Below are 23066 nucleotides of genomic sequence, written 5' to 3' on the forward strand. Positions count from 1 at the left end.
GGTGCTACAGAAGAATGCTGAAGATTAGATGGGTAGATCACATAACTAATGAGGAAGTATTGAATAGGATTGGGGAGAAGAGAAGTTTGTGGCACAACTTGACCAGAAGAAGGGATCGGTTGGTAGGACATGTTCTGAGGCATCAAGGGATCACCAATTTAGTATTGGAGGGCAGCATGGAGGGTAAAAATCGTAGAGGGAGACCAAGAGATGAATACACTAAGCAGATTCAGAAGGATGTAGGTTGCAGTAGGTACTGGGAGATGAAAGAGCTTGCACAGGATAGAGTAGCATGGAGAGCTGCATCAAACCAGTCTCAGGACTGAAGACCACAACAACAACAACATGAGAAAACAATGATTTTGTCCACAACAACGTCTTTCTGGGACTCCATTATTAAAGAATCCGTAGAAATACGACTGGCAGAAAATCTGTTAAACCGTGACAGCGGCTACCAGCTGGACGGTGCATGGAATCCCATCATCTCCACGATTTGCTCAAATCGAAGACGACAGAGTTCATCGACGGCCATGGCAAACAGCAACGCAGAGGGCGACTGAGTTCCGCTATTCCACCAGCGAGGGCACTGCCAATGGGCAGTGTTGGTTCAACTATCAAGTTTTCGACACATGCGCAGAATAGTTACAGTACGATATATATTGCGGAGCGGAGGACGTTATCACCAGTCTGCGACAGCTCACCTGAAGATGACTGGCAGGTGCCCAGTTGAAATATCATGCGAAGTATTGAACGATGACCGGCTGCAAGCCCGAAATTTGTTTGAACAGTCAATTCGCCGGGAAAATTTTAAAATTCACTTCCATTTGACAGTCTGAAAGGAATTTGTCCAGATCTTTATAGGAACATGACAGTAACTGTTTTACAGTAATTGTATTTTCTTATTTAAAACAAAAACAAATCCCAACCTAGCACCAATCACCTGAGCTACACTACAGATAAGAAGTATATCAGTCATGCCTTTTTATTTAATATGGGGTGTGACTGGAAAGTCTTAAGAATGGACCCACTACTAATTACTGTTTGGCGGGCAGGTACGGGGAGGGTGGGGAGTGAGTCATTGCCTTGTCCTTGAATGTCCTCTGACAGGAAACTGCATTTCCTTTATTCAATTCGTTGTGGCAGCTGGTTGAGTGCAGGTCTGTTAGGGCTTGTTGCTGGATTCTGTCTGTGTGAAAACTGATGCAAGAATGGAGCAACAAATTTGCGTGAAAATTTGTTTTAAAACCAGGAACTCAGCTTCTGAGACTTACGAACTATAAAAACAACTTTTGGAGGTAACTGTATGAGCCAGTCAAATGTTTTTGTCTTGTTCAATAGATTTAAAAATGGCCCCGAATAATTTGAAGATGAACCACAGTTCGGCCATCCTTCCACCTCACAAACGAATGAAAATGTTGTGAAAGTTCGTGACTTAGTGCGCTTTTTTCATAGACTTACAATTAGAGAGATGGCTGATGAACTTAATTTAAGATTGTATGTAGTTCAGTCAATAATTAAAGTTTTTATGCAGTTCAGTCAATTTTAACTAAAGATCTGAACTGTGTCGAGTGTCCGCAAAATTCATTCCAAAAGTGTTGTCAAGTGACCAAAGACAAAACTGACTTGAAGTGTGGCAAGAACTGATTAATCAGACTAAAATGGCCCAGATTTGTTAAATAGGGTAATTACAGGTGATGAATTGTGGGTATATGGATATGATCCTGAAACCAAAGTGCAATATTCGCAGTAGAAGACTCCAGGTTCACCACGACAAAAAAAAAAGCACAGCAAAGTCAGTCGAAGGTGAAGACAATGTTGGTGATTTTTTTTTTTTTTTTTTTTATTCTACCAGTATTGTGCATCATGAATTCACCCCTGGAGGACAGACAATTAACCATGTATACTACAAATGTGTCCTTGAGTGTTTGCATGAAAAGGTGCGGAAGAAAAGGTCTGCATTGTGGAAAGACATGAGTTGGGTGCTACACCAAGACAATGCTCCTGCTCATTGTGCCTTCTTCATCGTTGGATTTTTGACCAAATTCAAAATTCCTGTGCTTTCACAACCACCATTTTCCCCTGATTTGGCCCTTGTGGACTTCTCCCTGTTTCCTAAATTGAAATCTTTACTGAAAGGGAAGCGATTTGACTCAATTGAAGACATCCAGAAAAATATGGAAAGCATCCTTAACACACTTCAGGGAAAAAAAAAATCCAGGAATGTTTCCAAAAGTGGAAACACTGTTGGAGTCAGTGTGTTCAGTCAAAAGGGGACTATTTTGAAGGAGATGCATCACAAAAAAAAGTGTGTGAAATCTTATGGAACTTAACTGCTAAGGTCATTAGTCCCTAAGCTTACACACACACACACACACACACACACACACACACCCAAGGGAGGACTCGAACCTCCGCCAGGACCAACCGCACAGTCCATGACTGCAGCGCCATAGACCGCTCGGCTAATCCCACGCAGCGGAGATGCATCACACTAGCATGTAAGTACCACCATTGTACAATTACAAGCCCATTCTTAAAACTTTACAATCACACCTTGTAAAAACAAAAAAACATCAGGAATGTTTATCTTATTCTACCCTCTTGAGATCTGGACTAGAACTGTCTTAAAAAGCATACAGGTCAGTTAGTTGAGGGTGTCCTTATTTTGAGGTTTTGGAATATGCTTGCCCTGTTCAAAGTACAATGGGGTAGGTCCCACTTCCTCAGAGCCTGCTCCATTTTTCCTTGCTTATCTCAGTCTCTCTACTTTGTCTGGGACTTTATTTTACTTTGGGCTGTCCAACCTTTGTAAAATATTTTACTGCAGAAACTGTATTTATTGAACAAGGTGAACAAGAAGCACAGCAAATTATTACTGTCCATTATGTATTAAATGGAACATAAACCCTAAAATATATTATTTTTCAATGTATGAATACTCGAGAGGAAGTCAGCAAGCAATTACTACTATGGCCCACAACGGCAAAATGAAAAACAGGCCACAAAACATAGAACATACAAAAATATAAAAATTCACAGCAAGGATTAAACAATACACAGACGTAAAAACTTATTAGAAAACACAGAATGCCTGGTGGCTGGTGTGGAAGCTGCTTGACAGCTGCAATTAACTTATTATCACGCACACATGACAGTACCTGCTAAATACACAAGTATCACTGGTTGGTGTGAAGTTGACAGTTGACCACAGCGACAACACACAACTGCATAGCAGACACTACATCAGCTGCCGTTGTGGAAATGGAGCTTTTTCCTGGAATAGGGCAGGGAAATGCACTTGGTGGCCAGTCAGGCTTGTATGGTCTTGTTGTCGGTCTTCATCAGCCAGTTGCTGCCTCTGCTGTGGAGATTGTGATGCTGGTACTGGAGGATGCTGAAGTCTTGGTGCTGTGGATGGTTGTTCTTCCTTGAAAATGTATGCAGGCTTGACACAGTTGATGGTAACAGTAGTGGGATTTCTGCTTACTATGATGTCTAGTGTCTGCATGCTTCTTTGTAGCACATGATACAGGCGAGAGTACAGTGGTTGCAGTGAGGGCTTGAAATTGTCCTTTCAGAGCATCACATGTGTACAGCTTTCTACGTCACGTGGCATGTAAAAGATTGGCATACTATGTCTAAAGACTGTGGGAGGTCATTTGAGTGACATGGTCCCTTAGTAGCTGAAGGATTTCCATTTGACCTTGCGTTGCTGATTGGAGTGAGCTGGCTTTAACAAATTCTCTGGGAAAACACAGTGGTTCACCATAGACCAGTTCTGCAGCTGAGGGGTCCAAGTTCTGCTTATATGTTGTGTTCATAGGCTCAGGAGGACTATTGAAAGGGTGGAAGTTCAGGACACTACATTACATATTAGCACTCCCTGCTGAGAATTATGCTATCTTTTGATCATTCAATTATCGCATGGTAGCTGGTAGGCTTGTGATGTTCAATCATTCCATTACTGGGTGGTAGCAGGTAATCTTGTAATGTATGTATCCACAGAACTTTGACAGTTGGGCAAATGAATCTGATTTGAACTGCTGGCCACAATCAGTGATTAAGTGCAGTGGGCAGCCAAATCTAGCTAGCCAAGTTAATTTGAATGCAGAGCTAAAGTTACTGCAGTGATGTCCACCTGTGTTGCCTCCAGCCAGCATGCCATGTGCAAGTGTCAGTCATCAATGGGCACGTGCACATGATGGAACATTTTACACCATTGACATTGGAGGTATGTCTGTGTCCACACTCTGCAAATTCACTCCATCCAGGGCCAGTTGAAAGATTGTGACAGATTGTGGAAACTGTCAAAGACTTGCCACTGAAATGCAGTTGGTAGGAATGGTTATGCCCTTTCCTGTGTAATTTCATAGTACAATTCAGTCTCTTTGCCAGGAACACTGACCAGCTGCAGCTCTAATACCAAAGTGGTATTGTCAGTGGAGGTCTGGCATTCTCAGTCATTCTGCTACACCTCGGCCAGTTCCAAAAGGTCTATTGGTCACAACACACTTTTAACCATGAAAGGCAGTTGGCCACCACACTGTCAATGCCAGAAATGTGCTTTACACCCATGATAAATAGACTTATAAATCCCAGATGGTTGTACTGGGGGGGAGAGCAGTAGACACTATTCAATTTGAAAATGTAGGTTAGCAACTTGTGATCCGTATAGATTGTATCTGCTACTAATGCCTAAGGTGTGTCCAGCTTAGGGTGCATGAGGATTTCTGTGTTTGCCATACTCTGTTTTGTGGCCTTGAATGTGGAACACATTGCTTCACTCACTGTATGGAGTTGATATCAGCAGTAAAAGTTTAACATTCCTAGAAATCAGTCTAACTCCTTGATTGTGATCAGCTGTGGTTCCGTAGGACTGCTTCAACCTTCTCAGTTAGTGGTAGGAAGGCTGTAGATTATATTCAATAGCCTAGGAATGTTACCTCAGGTTGCCTAAACATGCACTTCACCATATTTAATACTACAAAAAATTGCTCCAGATGTTTAAATATCTCTTGAAGATGCTGGTGGTGTTGCTCCCCGTGTAAATAAGTGAAGCAAAATGGCAGTCCTTGTAGAACAGAACTGATAAACCTGTTCTAGGTTTGAGCAGTGTTTCATAACCCAAACATCATGAATCTGCTTTTGAAAAGCCCAAATGAAACTCTCTTGGGAATGTCTTCTTCCACCACAGGTATCTGCATTTATGCTTTGGTACAGTCCGAAACACTGAATATTGTAGTGTCATGCAACACTTAATTATAGTCACTCAACAAAGGCATGGTATATCACAGTATGGATGACCACCAGCTGCATGATGGTCAGATATCCCTTCTTTAAGCATCATGTCAAATTCTGCTTTATCAAGGGCCAAACAATCAGGTGCCAAATGCCGGGGTCTACAAGATACCATAGGACCATCTGTAGTTTCACTATGATGCATCGTATTGTGTGACACATGTCTAGGGGTGCCTGGAGGTCTGCTAAAAGTCAAATATTGTCTTAGCAGAGAGATGTGTTCCCACCTGCATCAACTTAGCACTGTGCACTGGTGTATCATGGTGAAAGCCTACTGCCATTAACCCACTAAAGCTGTCGACCAGCAGAGTGTTGGCTATATGTGGTAAGAGACAGTAATGTGACAAGATGTTGGTTCCTATAACTGGCTCTGTAACATTGGCGACAGTGAAGTCACGAGTGAACAGGCAGCACAGTTCCAAATTCGACTTGATCCACTGTGTTTTATACATTGAGATGGACAAGCTTTTTGCTGCATATAAACGGAATGCCATCAGCAGTCTGCAGCTGTGCACTGAATTCGCAGTAGTATAACTAAATGCAAGCCAGTGTCTATCAAATATTTCTGACTGGACTTTCTGTCAGCTGTACTTTGTGGGGCAGAAAGATGTACTTACTACCGACTGCCTCTGGCCTTTGGGTACGAACACAATGCTGTATATTTTTGCAGTTGTTCACCAAACCTACAGTGGTACCAGTACATAGTTAGTTTCATGATCAATGATGCAATATTAGTCAATGATCAGCTTCTGAACCTCCAGCAATAATGTCCTCTACTATTCCAAGCACCACTGTGCAACAGCAGTGCACTCATCTATATGCATATTGTCTCCACTTTTGCCATCAACAAGGTGAACTCTGTGCACATGACTGTTGTTGTCATCATTCACTACTGCCCAGCCTTGTCACTGCACTAACGTGGATGAGTGATGGCCTCCTGAATTTGATCAGCGAGCTCCACCACCATATCAAATGACATTTCCATTTGTGATCAATTTGACTGGCAGTGGTAGTGTTTGCTCCACTGTGTCTGTAGTAGATTGTCTGGAATGATAACTGTATCCATTTTGCTCTGCACGTGAAGCATGACATTTGTGATCACCTATATGTTCTTGTGTCAACACTTGCCTGATTCACTCATCATGTGTTGCTGCAACTCTCTCGATTAATTCCAATTTAAGCCTTCCATATGAATCCTGTTGAGGTGGTGCAGTAGTCACATCTTGTTCTACCATGGTGTAGCAATGGTTAAATGGACTCATGATGAGGGGAATTTTGTCAAGTCAGCCATAATTCCTATGTAGCAAAAGCTGGCTCCTGATTGCAATAGAATTGGACTTTTAGGCCAGAATGGAGGCACATGGACCACTAGTCTGGACACTGCTGACATGTCGGTCATCTTGCGTAACAGTCAAATCCAATGGTGGTTGTTCAACCTTCTTCAGCTCAGATCATGCCTGGGTCACCACTTACCAGAAACTGATAAATTTGGAGTGTCTGATGTTTGCAAAATGTGAACACACTGAGACTGGATGTTTACAGGAGGAAAATACTTTATTGTGAAAACTGTATTTGTTGAACAAGGTGAACAGGAAGTGATCAATTATTACTATCTGCCAAGTATTAAACAGAACATAAACTCTAAAATAAATCATTCTTAAATGTGTCAGTGGAAGTCAGTGAGCAATTACTACTGTAACGCACAGTGAAGCTCAAGAATGGAACATAAAACAAACAAAACACATAAAAATTCACAGCGAGGAATGAACAATACATACACATAAAAACTTATCAGAAAACACAACACCCCTAGTGGCTGGCGTGGGAGCTGCTTGACAGCTGGGATTCACTTGTTACTGTGCACGCAATGACACTGCACCACTAAACACACAAGCTTCACTGGTTCATGCGAACTTGACAGTTGACCGCGGTGATGATATGCAACCACATAGCAGATGCTATGACTTCCTTACTGAAGTTGGTTCTCAAAGAATTGAATTTCTTTAAGACAAACTCAGTTGCCTGGGGGTAGCAGTCCCTATACTTATTAAGTGAAATATTGTAAGAATCATTTTTGACCACACGATTTTTGCACTGTTTAGCTCTCACAGCTTACAATGTGGGTAATAGTGATAAATCTCAATGCACTCACACAAAAGTGCCCTGTCTCTCCTCCTCTATTATAACTCATTTTAAACATGTGTGCCACATGAGGTAGACAAACAGCAAATAGAAATAAATCAAAGACAATAAGACACAGTGCAAGAATCTGTCAAAGCTATTGTCAACACTGCCCATAGACGGAAAAATAGTTTTTGATATTCTCAATATTATTGCATGATCTCTCAATCTCACTCCTAGATGGTCAGTATTTAGCATATCCAGGAAATATTGTCAATATTCTTGACCACATGTGTTGTCAAATACCAACTGGAGAGAGCAGTTAAATGCTGAGGTATTAAACAGTGTGATTGGTTCACAAAGAGATTAATGAATAATTTAGTGAAGTAAGTCATGATCTGAACCAGTTAAAGATTCAGATGAATGAAAATTTGTTGCAGTGCATACACAAATCTCAGAAATGCAAGTCAGGTTAAATGTTTTAGAGCTCTTACATCTAGTCTTGGGATTTTGGAAGAATGTGTTTGTGACTTAATAAAACATAAATGTCACCTACCATTAAACCTCAATCCAAAGCAGAGATAAGTAGAACTGAAGGAGAATTTTAAAACTTTGGGAGGAACTTGCCAGAACGAAACGGGTTGCATACAAGATAATATATGCCAAGTGGATGAATGAAACAGATTAAGTCCAATAAAGTCACAGGAAGAGAATTACTATAACTACATTAGTCATGTGGTTAAGCTACCCAATAAAAGAAGAGAGATGGGCTCATTAGTGAAACCGACATGTTATCAATGTGAAAGCTCTTTTGCAGGTGAATTACAGGAACAGATTGTACAAATGCAATGCTGGCCACAATTCAACTGAATATTAACATTGTTGTTGTTGTGGTCTTCAGTCCTGAGACTGGTTTGATGCAGCTCTCCATGCTACTCTATCCTGTGCAAGCTTTTTCATCTCCCAGTACCTACTGCAACCTACATCCTTCTGAATCTGCTTAGTGTATTCATCTCTTGGTCTCCCTCTACGATTTTTACCCTCCACGCTCCCCTCCAATACTAAATTGGTGATCCCTTGATGCCTCAGAACATGTCCTACCAACCGATCCCTTCTTCTGGTCAAGTTGTGCCACAAACTTCTCTTCTCCCCAATCCTATTCAATACTTCCTCATTAGTTATGTGATCTACCCATCTAATCTTCAGCATTCTTCTGTAGCACCACATTTCGAAAGCTTCTATTCTCTTCTTGTCCAAACTATTTATCGTCCATGTTTCACTTCCATACATGGCTACACTCCATACGAATACTTTCAGAAATGACTTCCTGACACTTAAATCAATACTGGATGTTAACAAATTTCTCTTCTTCAGAAACGCTTTCCTTGCCATTGCCAGCCTACATTTTATATCCTCTCTACTTCGACCATCATCAGTTATTTTGCTCCCCAAATAGCAAAACTCCTTTACTACTTTAAGTGCCTCATTTCCTAATCTAATTCCCTCAGCATCACCTGACTTAATTAGACTACATTCCATTATCCTTGTTTTGCTTTTGTTGATGTTCATCTTATATCCTCCTTTCAAGACACTGTCCATTCCATTCAACTGCTCTTCCAAGTCCTTTGCTGTCTCTGACAGAATTACAATGTCATCGGCGAACCTCAAAGTTTTTATTTCTACTCCATGAATTTTAATACCTACTCCGAATTTTTCTTTTGTTTCCTTTACTGCTTGTTCAATATACAGATTGAACAACATCGGGGAGAGGCTACAACCCTGTCTTACTCCCTTCCCAACCACTGCTTCCCTTTCATGTCCCTCGACTCTTATAACTGCCATCTGGTTTCTGTACAAATTGTAAATAGCCTTTCGCTCCCTGTATTTTACCCCTGCCACCTTTAGAATTTGAAAGAGAGTATTCCAGTCAACATTGTCAAAAGCTTTCTCTAAGTCTACAAATGCTAGAAACGTAGGTTTGCCTTTCCTTAATCTTTCTTCTAAGATAAGTCGTAAGGTCAGTATTGCCTCACGTGTTCCCGTGTTTCTACGGAATCCAAACTGATCTTCCCCGAGGTTGGCTTCTACTAGTTTTTCCATTCGTCTGTAAAGAATTCGTGTTAGTATTTTGCAGCTGTGACTTATTAAGCTGATAGTTTGGTAATTTTCACATCTGTCAACACCTGCTTTCTTTGGGATTGGAATTATTATATTCTTCTTGAAGTCTGTGGGTATTTCGCCTGTTTCATACATCTTGCTCACCAGATGGTAGAGTTTTGTCAGGACTGGCTCTCCCACGACCGTCAGTAGTTCCAATGGAATATTGTCTACTCCGGGGGCCTTGTTTCGACTCAGGTCTTTCAGTGCTCTGTCAAACTCTTTACGCAGTATCATATCTCCCATTTCATCTTCATCTACATCCTCTTCCATTTCCATAATATTGTCCTCAAGTACATCACCCTTGCATAGACCCTCTATATACTCCTTCCACCTTTCTGCTTTCCCTTCTTTGCTTAGAACTGGATTTCCATCTGAGCTCTTGATATTCATACAAGTCATTCTCTTATCTCCAAAGGTCTCTTTAACTTTCCTGTAGGCGGTATCTATCTTACCCCTAGTGAGATAGAGGCCTCTACATCCTTACATTTGTCCTCTAGCCATCCCTGCTTAGCCATTTTGCACTTCCTGTCGATCTCATTTTTGAGACATTTGTATTCCTTTTTGCCTGTTTCACTTACTGCATTTTTATATTTTCTCCTTTCATCAATTAAATTCAATATTTCTTCTGTTACCCAAGGATTTCTACTAGCCCTCGTCTTTTTACCTACTTGATCCACTGCTGCCTTCACTACTTCATCCCTCAAAGTTACCCATTCTTCTTCTACTGTATTTATTTCCCCCATTCCTGTCAATTGCTCCCTTATGCTCTTCCTGAATCTCTGTACAACCTCTGGTTCTTTTAGTTTATCCAGGTTCCATCTCCTTAAATTCCCACCTTTTTGCAGTTTCTTCAGTTTTAATCTACAGGTCATAACCAATAGATTGTGGTCAGAGTCCACATCTGCCCCTGGAAATGTCTTACAATTTAAAACCTGGTTCCTAAATCTCTGTCTTACCATTATATAATCTATCTGATACCTTTTAGTATCTCCAGGGTTCTTCCATGTATACAACCTTCTTTCATGATTCTTAAACCAAGTGTTAGTTATGATTATGTTGTGCTCTGTGCAAAATTCTACCAGGTGGCTTCCTCTTTCATTTCTGTCCCCCAATCCATATTCACCTACTATGTTTCCTTCTCTCCCTTTTCCTACACTCGAATTCCAGTCACCCATGACTATTAAATTTTCGTCTCCCTTCACAATCTGAATAATTTCTTTTATTTCATCATACATTTCTTCAATTTCTTCGTCATCTGCAGAGCTAGTTGGCATATAAACTTGTACTACTGTAGTAGGTGTGGGCTTCGTATCTATCTTGGCCACAATAATGCGTTCACTATGCTGTTTGTAGTAGCTTACCCGCATTCCTATTTTCCTATTCATTATTAAACCTACTCCTGCATTACCCCTATTTGATTTTGTGTTTATAACCCTGTAGTCACCTGACCAGAAGTCTTGTTCCTCCTGCCACCGAACTTCACTAATTCCCACTATATCTAACTTCAACCTATCCATTTCCCTTTTTAAATTTTCTAACCTACCTGCCCGATTAAGGGATCTGACATTCCACGCTCCGATCCGTAGAACGCCAGTTTTCTTTCTCCTGATAACGACATCCTCTTGAGTAGTCCCCGCCCGGAGATCCGAATGGGGGACTATTTTACCTCCGGAATATTTTACCCAAGAGGATGCCATCATCATGTAATCATACAGTAAAGCTGCATGCCCTCGGGAAAAATTACGGCTGTAGTTTCCCCTTGCTTTCAGCCGTTCGCAGTACCAGCATAGCAAGGCCGTTTTGGTTAATGTTACAAGGCCAGATCAGTCAATCATCCAGACTGTTGCCCTTGCAACTACTGAAAAGGCTCCTGCCCCTCTTCAGGAACCACACGTTTGTCTGGCCTCTCAACAGATACCCCTCCGTTGTGGTTGCACCTACGGTACGGCTATCTGTATCGCTGAGGCACGCAAGCCTCCCCACCAACGGCAAGGTCCATGGTTCATTAACATACAATCCTAATATTTAATTCTGGAGAGTATGTGTAAATCAAAAGAGTCAATTACATTCTGGAATGTATGTGTAAATCAAGATAGTCACAAACCAATTTGTCACAAACATTAAACTACAGACGCCTGCGTTATGTGAAAACACCCCACTGTGCAAACATGACCTATCTAATGTAATTATAAGACATGTTCTTTTGAACAAAATTAAGTCAAAGATGAAAATGTTGTTCTTAAAATGTATTACTTGACTCTGAAGCCTACACAAGAAGAAATAATGTTTCATTTGGTTATTAAAAACTATAATAATTTACCAAAAAGGATGCAAATGAATATTTCATTCCCTGTTTGTGTACTATAAGTAAAAATGTTACCAGCTTTTATCCACCTGCAAAACAAAATAGAAAGAGCCAGCTGAAACAAGAAAGAAAATTAATTAGAAATTAAATGCCTAATAAAAAAATCACATTAAAATAAATTATAGTGGCCTTTTTTTCATATGACCTACATCCTAGAAGCTACCGGTACTAGTCTGTATTGTGCAGTTATTACTAAGTTCCATGGTTGTTACTGTTGTGGTCTTCAGTCCGAAGATTGGTTTATGCAGCTCCCCATGCTACTCTACCCTCTGGGAACCTCATCATCTCCAAATAACTACTACAATTTACATCTTTCTGAATCTGCTTAGTGTATTCATTTCTTGGTCTCCCTCAACAATTTTTACCCTCCTCACTTCCTTCCAAAACTGAACTGGTGATCCCTTGATGTCTCAGAATGTGTCCTATCAATAGATCCCTTCTTCTATCTGAGTTGTGCCATAGATTTCTTTGCTCCCCAATTCTATTCAGTACCTTTTCATTAGTTGTGATCTACTCATCTAATCTTCAGCATTCTTCTGTAGCACCACATTTCAAAAGCTTCTTTCTCTTCTGGTGTAAAATGTTTGTCATTCATGTTTCACTTCCATACACTGCACACAAATACTTTCATAAATGACTTCCTAACACATAAATCTATATTCGTAGTTAACAAATTTCTGTTGTGCAGAAATACTTTTCTTGTCATTGCCAGACTACATTTTATATACCCTCTCTTCACCCTTATCAGTTATTTTACTATGCAAACAGCATAATTCAGCTATCATTCTGTGTGCCCTGTTTCCTACACCAATTCCCTCAGCCACACCTGCTTTAATTTTACTTCATTCCATTATCCTAGTTTTGCATTTGTTGTGTTAATCTTATATCCATCTTTCAAGACTTTGTCCATTCTTTAAAACTGCTCTTACAAGTCCTTTGCTGTCTCTGACAGAATTACAATGTCAGGGCAAACCTCAAGGTTTTTTATTTCTTCTCCCTAAACTTTAATTCCTACTCCAAAATTTTCTTTTGTTTCCATTATTGCTTGCTCAATGTACAGATTGAATAACATCAGGGAAGGGCCACTGTCCTGTCTCAGTCCCTTCTCAATCACTTCATCCTTTTTATGCCCCTTGCCTCTTATAACTGCCATCTGGTTTTGGTACAAATTGTAAATAGCCTTTTGCTCCCTGTATTTTACCCCTGCTACCTTCAGAATTTCAAAGAGAGTTCCAGTTTACATTGTCAAATGCTTTCTCTAAGTCTACAAATGGTATAAATGTTGGTTTGCCTTTCCTTAACCCATCTTCCAAGATAAGTCATAGGGTCAGTATTGCCTCGTGTGTGCCCACATTTCTCCAGAATTCCAACTGATCTTCCCTGAGGTCAGCTTCTACCAGTTTTTCGATTCTTCTGTAAGGAATTTGTGTTAGTATTTTGCAAAAATCACTAAGTAAACTGATAGCTCAGTAATATTCACACCTGTCAGCACATGCTTTCTTTGGAATTGGAATAACTACATTCTTCTTTAAGTCTGAGGGTATTTCACCTGTCTCACTTATCTTCCGCACCAGATGGAAGAGTTTTGTCGTGGCTGCCTGTCCCAAGGTTATCAGTATGTCCGAAAGAATGTCTTCTATTCCTGGGGCCTTGTTTCAGCACAGGTCTTTCAGCACTCTATCAAATCTCCTCACAGTATCATGCTTCCCATCTCCTCATCAACTATGTCTTCTTCCATTTCTCCAATACTGCCTGCAAGTTCATCTTCCTTGTATAGACCCTCTTTATACTTCTTCCACCTTCTTTGCTTAGGACTAGTTTTCCAATTGAGCTCATACAGCTGCTTCTCTTCTCTCCAAAGACATCTTTAATTTTCCTATAGGCAGTATCTCTCTTTCCCCTAGATATGTTTCTAAATCCTTAAATTTAGTGTTACTTAAACATCAATAAACTATCAACTAATCAATAGTATCTGCACTATTGTCTATAGTGTCTGCCCCCGGATGCTGAGTGGTCAGCGCGACAGAATGTCAGTCCTAAGGGCCCGGCTTCGATTACTGGCTGAGTCAAAGATTTGCTCTGCGCAGGGACTGGGTGTTGTGTTGTCCTAATCATCATCATTTCATCCCCATCAACACGCAGGTTGCCAAAGTGGCGTCAACTCGAAAGACCTGCACCTGGTGGATGGTGTACCTGACAGGAGGCCCTAGCCACACGACATTATTATTATTATTGTCTATATTGGTAGTCTGGTTTAACTATCAATAGTCCTATCATTTATAATTCTCTTTGAACTGGTGCCTGAAAATTTGCCAGTTCCTATGACCTCCATGGCATTTAAAGTGCAGAGGTAAAGCAGATTGTGTGGAGGTATTTAATCAATAACAAATATGGTGGTGCCTTAGTCAGTCTAAGTTGTTTATAAACTGTGTTGTTAATAGAATGGTCACTGTGAGGGAGGTGTCATGGAAGAGGGAATTTTCTTGTTTGTTGACTAGTGGTGACCATTCACGGTTGTGCGCATCTCATACTGATCAGATGCTTATGGTAAAAACTACAGATGTAAATAACATGGATTCATAAAAGCACATTATACTGATTTTCATCTTCACATGTGTGAGCTTATTTACTTGTAGCAAGGAATACAAATGTAAATAAGGCTATTGTAATGCAATGCAGTTAGTAGACAAAAAAAATGACATTTTAAAGATTTTTTTTCTGATTGTTTCTGATTGTACTGTATAATGCATTTTAAAATAAATACAGTTATTGTCATCTTTAATTAAACACACCTGCTATTGTCCTCTTCTGTTTCTGAGTTCTCATTGTAGTTACAAGTGTTTTCAGTTGTAGATGTTAATGTGTAAAGTGATTCAAAAACACAAAATACTGATGCAGTCCTAATTCTCTGCATCACTTCTGCTTTTGCAGAAGCTCAAACATCATCCATATCTTGGTTACCCATGTTGTAGTCGATTAGTGGGGCTTGTTCTTTCAAGGACACACCAGCTCCCGCAAAACTAAATATAGTAAAAGCACGACGCATCAACTGTCAAGTTTTTTTATTTGTATGGTGGATGGACATAATCATTAAAATATACAGCTCTATTTACATGCTATCTGCCTCCACAGCATTGCAGTGCATATTCATAAGTAATTCAGGCAAAATGTGGATGTTTCAATGGATGTGAGACAAAACTAATCTCTTCTTGGAAGAGTTTACTGTGAATATCCAGGAATGTTTCTGCAAAATTCCAAATCCTGTAGATGTAGATAAGGTGTTGCTGTTAATTCTGAAACCCCTTGTTTGTAACTTGTGCAGTGGGTGAATAAGCTCATCATTATTTTAATTTTATTTTTTTTATTTTTTCAAGCTTACATCATTCCATAACCTGATTAATAATTTTTTGAGCATCACGGGGAAGAATCCTGCCCCTAAAGCTTCTAGCTCTACAGGATATCATAGGAGGTGATCTCAATGTGCCAACAATGGTTTCTTCATCACTCATTTTGTTCTTTAAATGCCACGCAACAGGATTATTCTTCATCACGCAACTATAGTGGCATAATTGTCAAATCGCTATCATTGTCAACAGTGAGACAAAAAGCACACTAGCGAAGAAGTGTTCCCAATGGTCCAACATGAAACCATCAGTACTTTTCACACACCACTGATAGCCACTGTTGGCTGAGGAAATTCCGCGCTTCAAAAATTATTTTGTTTACATAAGAGGTGCGTAAACAGAGTTTTTTTGGTTATTGTTCTGAAAATGAACCGTAGAATTTTTTTCAAGAAAGTGGGGGATAATTGTCAGTTTGTGAAGTGTGCCATCTGCATTAAAGATTATAAACATGATCAGGGAATAGGCCTAATTTCAGAGACCACTAAAAAGAAAGCAGGGTGAAAAACTAGAGAACCATGAATTAGTAACAGAACTGAAATGTGAGGGATCAACTTGTGAGCTAGATCAAGTGCAAGAGCTGCAACCAAAACAATCGAGAAGCTGTACAAAAAATTATTTTAACAGAAGTCACTTGTTTGATGCCAGTTCAAAAGTAAAAAAAGAACTTGATTCTCTTTATGCACAAATGATTGCTATCAATATGCTGCCGTACCGAACTTCTGACCATCAAGGTTTGAAAAAATTTGTGTAACCCTTAGACAACAAATATGAGTTGCCAGATAAAACCACACTTAAATGTTTACTGATCTCAAAAGTACAGGAAGAGATGAAAAATAAATTATAGAAAGCTCCTTACAAAATGTAATTTTTTGGTGTTACAACAGACATATGGAAAAGCTACACAAATGAAGGTACTCTGCCACTGACTTGCCATTTATTATAGACAAAAAAATTAGTTTCAGCCATATTAAAAGTGACAAAAACTGCAGGTCATCACAATGCAGAATCTATGCACATATAACTAACATTTTTTTAAAAATGTTTCTTTCCTTAACTCATCAACATCATGCTGAGTTTCATTCACTCTTGTGATTGGTACATGTCAGTGTAAGTCAAGTCATCATAAATTGTAAGATATTTCCTGGCAGTTTCACCCTTACCCTCCCCACCAACACTCCCCCTCATCCCTCTTATCGAAAGAAATCTGAAGCCGTCATGTCATTTGTGTTCTGTTTACAGACCCTGCCAACCATAACAAATCATTGAATAATTGCATTACAATAGGCTTAATATATTTCTTATTCATTACTATAAATAAGCAACACATTTGAACATAGATGTCTATATAATGCGCTTTCTCAAAACATTGTTATTTCTGTGCCCAAAGTTTTCACTTGAGAGTTTGTGCGATAGCAGACTAGCAAGTGAGAAACAAATGCGAACCCCAGCACCGTCTGAGCCAAAATTAATACTGCATATCAAAATCAGCTGGCAGTGGCATTACAATTACGGTGTTGCTGTCTTCTGAATATATAAAAAACTTGATTTTGTGGCGATTTATGCAGAAGTGCTTCCATTGTGTTAGTGAATTGGAACAGAATTAAAACTTTCGGTGCTTATAACACGGTGTCAGTATTAATGCATATATTTGCCAAAAAAGACTAGCCATAGCAAGTTGTAAATTTAGGTTGTACTAACTGAATTAGAACTTTACAGTGGCAAAGGAAAACTCTCAGCTATTGTATAATGGAAGCTTTTGTATCACCACTACAGTGAAGCCGACAAAATGCTATCTATCAGTTTCTGTAAACTTTGAGTGCGTATATTATAGGAAAACATCGGTATGATAGGTGAAGGTGCCAGCACTGCTGTCTCTCGCCGCATCTTTCCTTATCCTTCCTTAATACCGTATTGTGCTCTTTATACCGCTCTGTCCACTTCCCCTGATGAAAGGTGAAACACCCAACAAAACTTCACTTTATGTCAATTTTACTAAGATCACAAGTGCTGCCAATCTCAGTGATGTAGCAGCTGTAGCACTGCAGTAGAATGATGGCCCTTTTGTTTTGTACTGAGTGTCAACTCAGCTGAGAAAATATGTAATGAGTGAATAAGCCACCCTTGCTCTCTTAAGTACAGTTTCAATCTTGTTATTCCCATGTGCAGTTTATACCATATCTACTGCAGTTCATCCGTAAGCACGCACACCTAAGGTAGCAGCATTGCATGGCAGACCAGTAAACGCTTCCCCTCTCGCATCCCTATTCCTTACGGTGACCTTCTTCTTTTTCTTTTTCTTCATCGCATCCCTATTCCTTACGGTGACCTTCTTCTTTTTCTTTTTCTTCATCTTCCTCTGTGTTTCTAAGATGCTGAAACTCAATGTAACATTAACAAGTAATATATTGGTCCAGTTTTTATGAGAATTATTTTCTTATACATGAAAGTAATTTTTCAGATAGCAAGACATTGAAAAAAATTTTTTTTAAATACTATGCATAATTTTGGACATACTGGCAGGTCACATTTTTTCAGGTCATCAATCAAATCTTACTAAAATACAATATCCATATAAGACAGTAGTAATTGTTACAGACAATGCTGAAGTTAAGAAAAAGGATTCGACGACATTAAACCTGTTTTGCCCACTGCATCAACTTAACAGTACAAGATTGTTTCAAAGCAGAAACATTTTCCACAATTTTATTGAAAATAAAGGCTATTGTGACTTTCTTTCATAACTCTACACTAGGCAGTGACAAACTGCATAATGTTCAAAAAAGAGCAAACAAAAAAGAACTGAGACTGATACAAGAGGTGCCGACTGGATGGAACAGCTCATTCCAGATGCTCAAAAGAATTTTGGAAGTACAGAGTAAGCTTGAGATTGTGATCAATGGAAGTCCAAAAGCACTGCCTACCCTCAAAGCAGAAAATGACTTAGCTATACAAGAGATAATAGATCTTCTTGAACCTTCTGAAGTAGCATCAACAACAATCTCAGGGGAGTCATACATCACTACTTCCTTAATTATACCTCTAAAACAAGGTATTGCTGCAAAGTTTTCAGACTTGTAAAGCACCTTAACAACTAATGAAGGATGAAGTGTTCTGGATTCCTTGATTAACTCAGTCAGTGTAAGACTTAAACCATTTAACACATTGACTGTTAATATCCTTGTGACGTTATTACATCCTAGGTTTAAAAAACTTACTTCAGGAGATTATAAGAGGCAGAGAACATTGCACAAATACTTCAGAAAGAGTAAGCTGCTATCGTCACACCAACTACAAGAATAATACCTGAAACAGAAGCATCCATGAGCAGTGCTAATACATTTACTGACGCGTCTAACAATTTGAAATCGGTTGATTTACTTTTTTTGCCCAACTAGCAGCAGCATAATGTTGATGTCATTACACCAGTCAGTGGTTCCGTAACTAACATACCTAGATATTTTGAAAAACCTGTAATAGACAACTATGCTTGTTTATTAGAATATTGAGCAAAATCTAATAGTATGTTGCCTGTAATGGCCATTAAATTCTTGTGGCGTCCAGCGACTTCGGTTCCTGCAAAGAGGGTTTTTGCCAAAGCAGGATAAATAATTACTTGAAAACCCAACAGGCTAAAGGAGAATTATTTAAACACCTTAAGTGCACCTTTTAATGTTGTATTTCAAACAACAGACTAAAGGACAAGAATTTAAATACCTTACTTTTCATAAAACAAAATTTGCATATCTTGTATTGTTGTATTTTAAACAATTAAATTCTTAGAAAGCTATTTTCCATTTGAAATACCTGGCCAAAACAATCAATAGTTAATCAATACATCAATACCAGAATGAGATTTTCACTCTGCAGTGGAGTGTGCGCTGATATGAAACTTCCTGGCAGATTAAAACTGTGTGTTGGACCGAAACTCGAGACCCGGCAACAACTGAGCTACCCAAGCACGACTCGACTCGTGCCCCGTACTCACACCTTTACTTCTGCCAGTACCTTGTCTACTACCTTCCAAACTTTACAGAAGCTCTCCTGTGAACCTTGCAGAACTATCACTCCTGAAAGAAGGGATATTGCAGAGACATGGCTTAGCCACAGCCTCGGGGATGTTTCGAGAATGAGATTTTCACTCTGCAGCATAGGTTCGCAGGAGAGCTTCTGTAAAGTTTGGAAGGTAGGAGACGAGGTACTGGCAGAAGTAAAACTGTGAGGATGGGGCCTGAGTAGTGCTTGGGTAGCTCAGTTGGTAGAGAACTTGCCCGCGAAAGGCAAAGGTCCCGAGTTCGAGTCTCGGTCCGCACACAGTTTTAATCTGCCATGAAGTTTCAATACATCAATAGTTTTTAAAAATACTATCGATAATATAAGATGATACAATTATTGATGGTTAAGTAATTCTACTTACATTTGTCCTCTAGCCATTCCTGCTGTAATATTGTGCCCTGCCCACGACGTAATAACATACAATTTTCCTTCCCTACCAAAATATCAAGAGTTAAAGATATAATTTAACCACTGAGTCAAATGAACTGCGCTGCAAGTCAGCGAATATGTACACCTAGGATAATGAGAGCGGCGTAGCATTAGCATCTGTATTTTGTTCTATATAAGAATGTGTGCTCGTCTTTTACTTCTCCTCTTCTTTAGTTGTGCGCCTTTCCGACAACATCTTATGCTGTCAGACTCTTATTTTCTTCCATTTTGTTCAAATGAACTGAAATTGTATTCCTGTTAGGAATTCGTTTAATTGTGCCATTATTATCGCCAATTGCGATTACTGATATGACTTTACTATGAATACTTTTTTCTTTTGCTCCAGAGTCGGGCTAAGATTATTTTAATTTTTGCGTATTTCACTGGAATATGGTGAAAATGCTTTGTTATGTTCAAAACTGTGAGATTAATGCACGAGATGTTAGCTGTCTGTATAAAAAGCTTCTTTTGTTAAATAATAATTGTTTAATTTGGCATTTCTGCTTTCATTTCATTTCATAGTAATCATCAGCAATCCCCAATTTATAAATGTTACAGATTTTGCTTTAGTACATTTTTTCTTACATTGCCAAGTCGATATCCACGAAATTAAACTATTCTGAATTTTCTCGCGATGCGAGGAGACAGTAATTTCCCTGAGGTTATAGAAACCCAAATTAAACGTTTTTCAGCACACCACCAGTCTACCGACCTTCACTTCAAGCGCGCACGCACTTGTGAAATATTTAGGTTCATTTTTCTTTTCGTTTAGTAGATTCCCTTTTAATTAATTATTTATTTAATTATCATCAATTATTATTATTATTATTATTATTTTATTATTATTATACTGCTAACCATTTTGCCTCATTTTTATATTTTCTCCTTTCATCAATAAAAATTCACAGCCATATATAACACACACAGAGATTAAGAAGAAATCAGTATTTGACACATAACATACAAGCTGGAGTGCAATAAAATAAAAAAAGTCAAAGTACTCCAGTTTTTCCATGAACGATGAACTGCCATGAGAGCCACAAGTAGAAGAGAATAATTTTTTGCATACTTTTATCTTCTTCTTCAGTGTGAGAGTGAAGTAACTCTAAAAGTTTCACTGTCCATTCACAGAAAGTTGTAATTTCCACATTCTGGGTTTAACATTTCCTTTAACAGGTTTTCATGTGTATATTTCTCTCTTGTTTTAAACCATTTCCTGGACAACCATCTTGTTTCCTTCTTGTTCTTATTCTTTAAACACAGTGCCAGAACCAGTGTAAGAAATGCTTTATCTTCATTTGTAGCCATTCCCACAAGTGTCAAAATCCAGCATACAGGGACACTGTCTCCTTCAAATGTGAGGTTAAATTGGCAAGCTTTGATGATATGTGTATGGGCTTGATTGAAAAATCCATGACTGGATAAGAACGAATTTGACAAAGAAGACTTATTGTATATGAGGGCCTTTAAGACATGTCATGGAGATAGTTCTGGAAGACATTGCTAGATTGCAAGGTGATTGAAAGATCAGGCAGAAGCCAAGATTTCCTGAACTGTGACATAAACTGTTTGAAAGGTTCGAGTTGTGCTCAGATACAGTCCTATTGGTAGATACTTTTGGTGGTAGTTAAGTCTGATCACAGCATAGCAACAGTTGGAAAGTTAAACAAGTCAACAAAAGTAAAGCAAAGGTAATGGAATATTGTTGAATTAAATCAAATGATGCCAAAGGAATTACGAGGGATGTTCAATAAGTAATGCAACAATTTTTTTTCCTGAAAATACGGTAAGTTGGTTTTATTCAGTATTCCAATATACCATATCACACCTCATTCTTTTGATTACAAAACCCTGTTTTTTAATGTAATCTCTGTTCAATGTGACCTTACCAGGAGGGCCTGTATGCTGCATGGTACCATTCTACTGGTTGATGTTGGAGCCAATGCCTTGCTGCATCAATAACCTTCCCATCATCCACATACTGCTTCCTGCACAGTGCATCCTTCATTGTGCCAAGTGTATGGAAGTCAGAAGGTGTGAGATCCAGGCTGTAGGGTAAATGAAGAAGAACATTCTAATGAAGGTTTGTGAGCTTGTAGGGAAGCAGCCTACTCACGCCGTATAAAATTCACATCAGTCTTTCCATTGTGTGCCAGCCTTGTCCGCTGTAACTAGCTCTGACATCATAAATGTTGCGCAATACTTTAAACGTTTCTAGCATGTCAGGAGTAATACTAAATCAATATGTGTTGAATGTCAGTTCAATAACTTTAACCATTTTCGAAATTTGGACGTTTTTCTGTAAATATCATTGGCGCAACAGAAAAGAGCTAGAAACTTAAAAATTTGTATTTAGGTTCCTTTTGCATAATAATTTAGTAGAAACAGTATTCTGGATCTCACAAATTAAAATTTTAGTTGAAATTCATGATTTTCTGGTTTTTGTCTTAAAAATTAAGGAAGCAAGATAGATTAAGTAGGCGAATAAATAAGGCTAGGATGTTTAAATTTAAGTAGAAGGGAGATCCGCTATAATCATAAAGATGTGAGAAGTTTCAATTGAATAACTATAAAGCTATAGTGATAGCGTATCTCCAAAGGACAAGTTCAGAGCTCGTCTACTGCGTGTAGTGTAATTAAATTAATTCTCTCGCCCAAAATATTTGACTTAGCCACGTCAGACTTTTATTATGATTACTTACCTGTGTGCTGAATGCACATTTAAATTGAGAGCTTCATCGGCCATCAGCAAAGGAAGCGATGATTTATTCAATAACTTAAAGTGGTGCATTACTAGCCCAGCGGCTAGTTGGGAGAGCAATTTTGATCAGGCGTTCCCTTAGCCGTCCGCACCACGGCTTTATGCATAAGAATGCTGCACAAGAGAAGAAGGCCCCAGTTCTCTCCAGATGCTGATTAGCCCACCACGTGTGCCAGGAGTCGCGTCGCGTCGGTATCATTGCTATAAACAGCCTCGGATGCCGTAATAAGTTACTCGGGATATGCGTAACCATGAAATCGTTTTCGAGTGAAGTATTAATTCTGGGATGACTTTAATGATCTATCTTCAGTTTTCGTATGTCGTATTTTCATGTGCCACTGTGGGACAGACATTCTACCATTATTTAGCGTGGCGTTTGATGAACATTATCATCAAATTATGGCGAGCATTCTCTTAAACATTTAATTTGAACAGTTATAGTTGCATCAGCGCATTAGAATCTGAACTGCTCTGG

Source organism: Schistocerca serialis, chromosome 4, assembly GCF_023864345.2.
Source record: "Schistocerca serialis cubense isolate TAMUIC-IGC-003099 chromosome 4, iqSchSeri2.2, whole genome shotgun sequence".
In the NCBI taxonomy this organism is placed as follows: Eukaryota; Metazoa; Arthropoda; class Insecta; order Orthoptera; family Acrididae; genus Schistocerca; species Schistocerca serialis.